The 8,437-nt window shown below is 42.3% G+C and overlaps 1 pseudogene; it reads left to right on the top strand.

Moving 5' to 3' along the window:
* The first annotated feature begins 7,551 nt into the window (after nucleotides 1-7,551).
* On the top strand, nucleotides 7,552-8,277 carry LOC122666159 (annotated as a pseudogene).
* The last annotated feature ends 160 nt before the right edge of the window (nucleotides 8,278-8,437 follow it).

An 8,437-nucleotide genomic window follows, 5' to 3' on the forward strand; every position in this document is an offset into this window, starting at 1 on the left:
TAATATTGGTGGTGTGCTCTTGAAGCTGTTACTGCTTTTGGTTGGGGAAAAAAGGATTTGGGGGGGGGGGGGGGTTTGAAGATTTGTTGAGTGAATAAATATTTGTGGTTGTACTTTGTCTGGAATGTGTCTGGTAAAATGTAACAACTGGTGTTTCTTGTTGTAAATCCGTAACTCCCAATTATTCTAGGAAATGAACAGGACTCAGCCTTTTCTGTATTTGTTTCCATTGCAAGAAGTATGGTTGAAAAAAGAAGAGGAAGAGGATGGAACCGAATAGCTGGAATGAAACTAAGGGGACTGGGACCTGCAGCGCAATCGGATGGTATAACCATATGGTTCATACACCTTTTTGGACCCTTAGTTTTTTTTTTTTGCAGTGTTAAAACTGCATGTATCCTGGTACTGTGTGTTGGGAGTGGAAGAGAAGAAAAGAAAAATGGCAAAAAAAGACAGAATCATTACTTCAGAAGGGGATGGAGTGAACTCATCTGTATCTACTTGATATATTAGCAACTATTAATGGTTATATCTGAATTTTGATAACTGATCTCACGTCCAGTTCTTTGGTAAAATTTCAGTATGAAACAAGTAGCAAGAACGCGTTAATAGAGTTCAAAGCAAGGTTTTAATATACGGTATAGGTGGCCATATCGGTCTCGGCCAATATTGATACAGATCAGTTGTAACACTGATACCCCAATATCGATCGAGTTTTAACAATCGGTATTGAATCGGCCGATATGGTATGAATGTGGTCTTAATTAAAAAAAATAGTGTTTTGATTTAGTATTGAATGGATAAGGCCATATTGGTACCGGGTGATCGATACCAATCCTGCTGTTGTGAACTACCACCAATATAATCCGCCGGATACGTATTCGATACCTAACTCCATGGTTCAAAGTTGCAATTTTATGCAAACAGTTTTCCTTCACCTTGGAGAAGGAAGAATCTCCTTGCCACTAATGATTTGATCTAGTGATTGTTCATATTGTTTCATTTATACGATATCGGCTAGGTATCGATATCGGTCACCTTCAAAACCATGCAGTACCGGCCGTATCGGGAGATCCAATACCTATACCTCAAACCATGGTTGGGTACTTGGGTGGGTCAATCTATGTGGATCGGGAGTAAAATGATTGGGAGAATTTTTATCACCTCCAATTCGTTGCTCGCTCTAATTCCCTCCAATCCCTCACATAGGAGCAAAAATGACCACCCTACCCCACCTTGGGCAGTGTATTCGGGCAGTGGGTAAGGTGGTCATTTCCACTCCTATGTGAGGGATTGGAGGGAATTGGAGCGAGCAGGAATTGGAGGTGATAACGATTTGGTCATTAATCACCATTAATTAAGGGCCATAAAAAGCAAAAGGAAAAACAAAATTAGCTGCTTGTGACAGTTGTTGCCAGGAGACGGAAGGAGGATGAGAGGCTTCTCTGCTCCGAGCCTCCGACACTCAACAACGAAAACTAAACTCTTTAAATCACTAGCTCAGCTGCCACTTACTCCAACTAATTAGTAATTCTTTCCATTCTTGGTATCAGAATCAGATCATAGTTTACGTATCCCACTTGATCTTTCGCTTAGATTTTCCATCGAATATTTCCAAAGACACAAGAAACTGAAACCAAAAGCAGAGCACCAAAAACCCCCAAAACTCAGAGAGACAAAACCCTTACTCATCAGATGTCGAATCTTCGTCAGCTATCAGTTTAGCAGGAACTAACGAAGTAAAAAAGCAGAAACTTTAGCAATTTCACTTTTCCCGTTTTCATCAATTAAGCAAAGGAGTTCAGAATCAGACCAGTAATGCTGCTTTTGGCTGTATCAGATGCTTTGGATCTTACAAGAACGTCGTATCACCCTTAAACCTTGATTCTCGGTTGAGCGGTGCCGTATCACCCTCAAAACTTGATTTCGGTCGCGATGCCATCTCATCGTTACGCACTCGATCGCGATGCCATCTCATCGTTACGCACTCGCTCGTGATGCCATCTCATCGTTACGCACTCGGTCGTGATGCCATCTCATCGTTACGCACTCGGTCGCAATGCCATCTCATCGTTACGCACTCGGTCGCAATGCCATCTCATCATCAAGCATTCGGTCGCGATGCCATCTCATCGTTACGCACTCGATCGCGATACCATCTCATCGTTACGCACTCGGTCATGATGCCATCTCATCGTTACGCACTCGGTCGCTATGCCATCTCATCGTTACTCATTCGGTGGCGATGCCATCTCATCATTACGCATTTGATCGCGATGTCATCTCATCATTATGCACTCAATCGCAATGCCATCTCATCGTTACGCACTAGGCCACAATGCCATCTCATCGTTATGCATTCGATCGCGATGCCATCTCATCGTTACGCACTCGGTAGCGATGCCATCTCATTGTTATGTACTCGATCGTGATGCCATCTCATCGTTACGCACCCGGTCGTGATGCCATCTCATTGTTACGCATTCAGTCGCAATGCCATCTCATCGTTACACACTCGGTCGCGATGCCATCTCCTCATTACGCATTCGATCGCGATGCCATCTCATCGTTACGCACTCGGTCGCAATGCCATCTCATCGTTACGCACTCGATTGTAATGCCATCTCATCCTTACGCACTCGGTCACGATGCCATCTCATCGTTACGCACTTGATCGCGATGCCATCTCATCATTACGCACTCGATCGCGATGCCATCTCATTGTTACGCACTCGGTAGCGATGCCGTCTCATCGCTACACATTTCAAAATTCGGTCGCGATGCCGTCTCATCGTTACACATTTCAAGATTTGATTTTTCTTGAGTTTTTCTTTTGAGGTTTATCGAAGGATTTCATCGTGATTAACCGCTTGTTTTGGCAACTCTGCCGCCTTTGAGTAAATCGTTAGCAGTATATGCTCTTGGTGACAAAATTAGTTGATTTGTTGTCTTTACCCTTCGGCTGTTGGCACAGGCCTTGGCCAAAGAGGGGCAAACTGTAGACACTAAATTTTGTCACCCCCCTAGCGATGATGACAACGGGACACAGACAATGGACATCACACCCCTTTCCCTTTCCTAAGACCAAAAAGACAGGGCCCATGGGCCCAAACACATCCAAAACCCCAAGTAAGCCCATTTAAGGCTTAAAAAGTAGGAAGAGGGGGACCACATTGTCCACGGCACCATGGACAGTGCCCCACGGCCCCGTGGAGGCCTCCCACGGCAATAGTGTACGGAACCACGTCATCGCGGAGGGTTACGACGTCAGCAGGATGATGTCATCCACGGCGCCGTGGAAAAGTCCTCCACGGCGCCGTGAAAATGGGACACCCCCTATAAATAGAAGGGTCCCCCTCCCCTCATTTCAAGCAATTCCAAGCTTAGGGAGACCCTCCTAGTTCGATTTTTGCCCTCTTTCAGGCCTTTGTGAGTGAGTTTTGAGCGGTGTTTTGAGTTGTGGGTAGATCCATCGATTATCCACACATCTGAAGAGCGATCCCATTCTGATCAAGTCGTTATTCCGTCTGCATACAGATAACGAAAGTCCTTTTTATTAGCCGTTATTCCGTCCGTTTATAGATAACGAAAGACACATCCAGAGAGTCGTTACCTTGTTCAAAGAACCGGTGTTGGCCCATTCGTCCGTCTTCCCCTGAGCTAAAGGACCGTCAAGATCTGAGGTATACCCCTATGAAGGTATAATCATTGCATTTTTGTCGTTACAGTGTAGTCTTTTGTATTTTTCCATTTTAATGTATATAATGTAAATAGAATGTACATTATGTAGTCATACGTTATGAAGAGAGAATATTCGCCCTTTCAGCATCTATAATAGAAAGACTGGTTTTTGCCGGGCAAGATGGGTGCCTAACACCTTCCCATGCTTGTAACCTGACCCCTTACCCAAATCTCTGATCAGACCATATGGAGTCATGTAGCCCGTTTTCGTTCATAACGGATAGGGCTACAGCCATTGGCCTAACCCTAGGTGGCAACTCCTCATTTCATTTTAGGGAAATTTACACATACTAACCCTGAGGTTTGACGAAAGGATATTTTCACCCCCCAGGTTTGGAAAATTCTGCGTATCCCCCTGAGGTTTGCAAATGGTAACAGATAGGTCCATTCTGTCAGTTCATGACTAACACTGTTGAAAAATAGACTTGAACTGACGGAATTGCCCTTACAAGAAAAGGAAAAAAAAAGAAACACCTACAACTCATCTTCCCCAAATCGTTTGGGGGAAGATGAGTTGCAGGTATCCATTCATCAACAATACCAGATGACCCTTGAAAACTTCGAAACTGCTGAGGGTTCACAAGAGAAAGACATAAAAGGTATTGAGTCTTCCTTGTCTGTTGTCTGACGAAGAAGAAACCCTAGATTCCGAACTGAAATTCTCAGATGTGAAGAACAACTCTGGTTGACTGAAAGAAGATGGAGAAGCTTCAATTTCTAGGCCTTAGGTTGCAATCTTGGTAATGTCCACTTCGTTGGCTTCTTAATATCTTCGCTCTCTGCCTCTTCATTCTCCTTTGAGTCCTTAGAACTTCAAATTGAAAGAATTCTCTCACCAAGTCCATAACTCTTCCAGAAACTATTCACCTAAAACAAAAAAAAAGCTCTTCCAGAACCTGGTTCAAGGATATTGCAGGTATCCTTTTAAATTCTTTGCTATTGTTCACTTTATTTTCCAGCAACCTGTGGCACTATTGGACTGATTAACTTTGAATACCGAAGCTTTGTTCAAGGATACCGAAGCATAGATTGTTTTTTCACATATGAATCAAACCCCCAAAGCTGAGATCTGAAACCCTCTTCCATTTAGATAAACAAAGTTGTAAACCAGAGTGGTTCATAACTTGCTGCCAGATCTGATATTATTGTGACCACCCGGCCCCAACCTCTATTGGAACATAACCCACCCCACTTCCTCTTCTTCTTCTTCCTCATCGGCAGCTATCACTTGACCGGCTCCTGGTCCTTCGACCACCCCCTTCTCCAGATGTCATGCTTATGGGTTGTCTGACTAATCACTAATCAATTCTAGGCTTAGTTCGTTGGAGTCTTAGGGTTTTATTTTCTGTAGTTTAGTCTGCAAATTGTCGATCTTTGGTGAGGGAGATGGATCGGTACCAGTGGTGGTGGCTGTAGAAGGAGAAGAGAACCCACCGGAGGGGACAGCAAACTCAGAGAGAATCAATTTACAAAAAGAAAAAAAAAAAAAAAGAACCATCCCCTGCAACCCAAAACCCATCTCCTTGAAGCACTCCACTGTAAATCTCTCTCTTCCCCTGTAAATCTATTCTCTGCAAACCCAGAGAGAATCAATTTACAAAAAAAAATAAAAGGAACACCAAACCCAAATCCACAAGTAATGACCGCCATCGCTACAAGCTTAACCCCTAAAATCTAAGAACATCTAACCGAGAAGACTTAGATCCAATCGATACTAGGGATATTTCATCTTCTCTTTTTTTCAAACCCATTTTGTTTTCTTACAGATATCGATGATACATCTACACTCCAGGGAAAGGGATACCTGCAACTCATCTTCCAAATCGATTTGGGGAAGATGAGTTGCAGGTGGTTTTTTTTTTAATCTTTTTTCTTTTCTTGTAAGGGCAATTCCGTCAGTTCAAATCTATTTTTTAACAGTGTTAGTCATGAACTGACGGAATGGACCTATCTGTTACCATTTGCAAACCTCAGGGGGTACGCAGAATTATCAGATTGAATTCGGATAGCAGAAGTGATAATCAAATTCAAATTCTGATACTGGTGCAACCATTCTGAATTCACTTACATCCCTATTTCTTCTCTCTCTCTCTCTCTCTCTCTCTCTCTCTCTCTCTCGTAAGGCACTCTAAAATTGACATTTTTCGTTTCTGCTGCAGAATTTGTTGACAAGCAACCCAAATCTAGCTTCCATATTTTCTTCTAATGAACAGCTAGTACCTCTTTTCGAATGCTTTTCTCTTCTTGTTGCACCAGAAAGCAATATCTCTCAACTTTGCCTCAATGTGCTTTCACTATTGACCACATATGCTCCTTGCTTGGAAGCTATGGTGGCAGATAGGGAGAGTCTCCTCCTTTTGTTTCGAATGCTGCATTCCACCCCCACTTGCCGGGAAGGGGCTCTACATGTACTTTATGCCTTGGCAAGCACAGCTGGTGAAAATATCCTTTCGTCAAACCTCAAGGGTAGTATGTGTAAATTTCCCTTTATTTTAATAGTTTTATGAAGTATGACCCTTACCCCATGATAATGTATCAAAATGATACCCCCATAATACCAGACCGATAGTCTGTCGCCAATAAGACTGAGAAAACCCCGTCACCGGGGACCGAGGTAGTTACAGATAGGTCTAGAGAATTGTTTCTCCACTAGGGCTTTGAATTTAGTGAACCCCCCACACATCACTAAAGACTAATTCCAAAAGAAAACTGCTCCTTGAAGATGTTTCAGAAAGAGATAAACGGCGGGCCTTACCAAGTTGGCAGGCATTACAAAAATTATTGGATTTATTTTGAAAGACAGGTAAATTATTGGTCTTGATGACAGAGCGCACAATTTATTCTGTTGGATGTCCCAGGCGATGATGCCAACCCGGTATAGAAGTACGTTCAACAATGAGTGCAGAGAGTGGAGGGGCGGTGGAAAGGGTGTAGTGCCCACCCTTACTCGGTCCGCTCAGAAGTGTAGTCCTGGTAGTCCGATCCTTAACAAAAAAAATTAGAAGGATGAAATTCAAAAAAGACGTCATTATCTGAGGCTAATTTTTGAACAGGCAATAATGACTTTTTGAAAGATGGCACATGTAAAATATTAGATAATGAAAATGAACGGCAAGGAGTAGAAATTGAGGAGTGGCTTGTGTGAGAAATGGGAAGGTCCTTACCATTACCAACCTGTACCTGTGAGTTGCCAGAATACGGATCATAGGATGCTAGTTGTTGTAGATCAGGGGTCACATGGTGGGACGCCCTAGTATCAGGAAACCAGGTGGAGGGTGTGGGAGAACATGGTGCACCATAGGGGGGTGGCATGGGACGAAGGGAGGGTGGAGCATAGGAGTGGGTAAAATAGCATAGGGGTGGGTAAAATAAGCTGATGGTGGGGTGGTGGTGGAGCTTTCTCCCTTTGAAAAATAAAGAAGGTAGTGGAATGAGGAAAAAAATAGAGATGAGATGAGAATAGTGAAGCTCGTTGGAGTTGATGGCTCAATGATACCATATCAAACTAGTAATCCAGCCTATCCTCCATTGTGGGGATAGTGCTCTATTATAATAATACTGAATATCGTACAAGAATAGAATACAAATGTAAAGAATGGTAACCACCTATACAAGGAAAATATTGAGAGGATTGATTGATTCCTCAATCATTATATACAAGGTAAGATGGTTGGTGAGATTGATACAAGATAAGGTAAGATGGTTGGTGAGATGATTTCAAATTCAAATTCAAACAATAATCCAAACATGGAGAGCTGTGACGTTTGGAGAAAACTATGCATAGTGTATGCTGATTGTTCTTGTCCGTGCTTCCTCTTCTTAAGCTCTCTTTCTTCCAACAACCATGGTTTCTGCAGAAGCTGCTCGAACAGTTGTCGGTATCTTAGGTAGGTGAATCTCATGAATGGGTGTGCAATGCTAGACTAGTTTTGTTTACATTGGGATTTCTTGACATGGGTTTTTGCTTATTTGCAGGAAACATAACTGCATTGATCTTGTTCTTGTCTCCAGTGTAATCCTAATCTTTCTCTCTCTCTCTCTCTGTTTCCCTCTCTATTCTTCTTCGTTTTTATTTAAATGGTGGGTTATTAATTTTTTTTATGGATTTCAGGCCAACTTTTGTTCAGATTTGGAAGAAAAGATCAGTTGAGTAGTACTCACCAGCACCATATTTAGCTACTCTTCTGAATTGCATGTTGTGGATCGTATATGGACTACCACTGGTTCATCCACATAGCATGCTAGTTATAACCATTAATGGAACTGGGTTTGTAATAGAACTCACATATGTGATTCCCTTCCTTCTCTACTCTAATGGGAAGAAGAGATTGAGAGTGCTGGTAATGTTGATGGTTGAGTTTGGATTGGTTGCATTCCTTGCTGTTCTTGTCCTTACTCTAGCTCACTCGTTGCTCGTCGTTCCCTTATAGTTGGAAGTGTTTGTGTCTTCTTTGGGACTTTGATGTATGCAGCTCCCTTAGCCGTCATAGTCAGTACTTTTTATAGCATCTTACATGCACATACACATACACATGCACATGCATGAACACATGTATGTATGTTTTTGATGTGCATGATATCCATGAATGGAATTTCCATTTACTTTTATTGCAAGCTTTTTTTTTTTGAAAATTTCAGATTCTCATGCATGAAGAAGCATGGAAATTATCTGTTTCATTTTGAATTTTTTTTCCTA

This window comes from Telopea speciosissima, chromosome 6 (genome assembly GCF_018873765.1).
Source record: "Telopea speciosissima isolate NSW1024214 ecotype Mountain lineage chromosome 6, Tspe_v1, whole genome shotgun sequence".
Taxonomy (NCBI): Eukaryota; Viridiplantae; Streptophyta; class Magnoliopsida; order Proteales; family Proteaceae; genus Telopea; species Telopea speciosissima.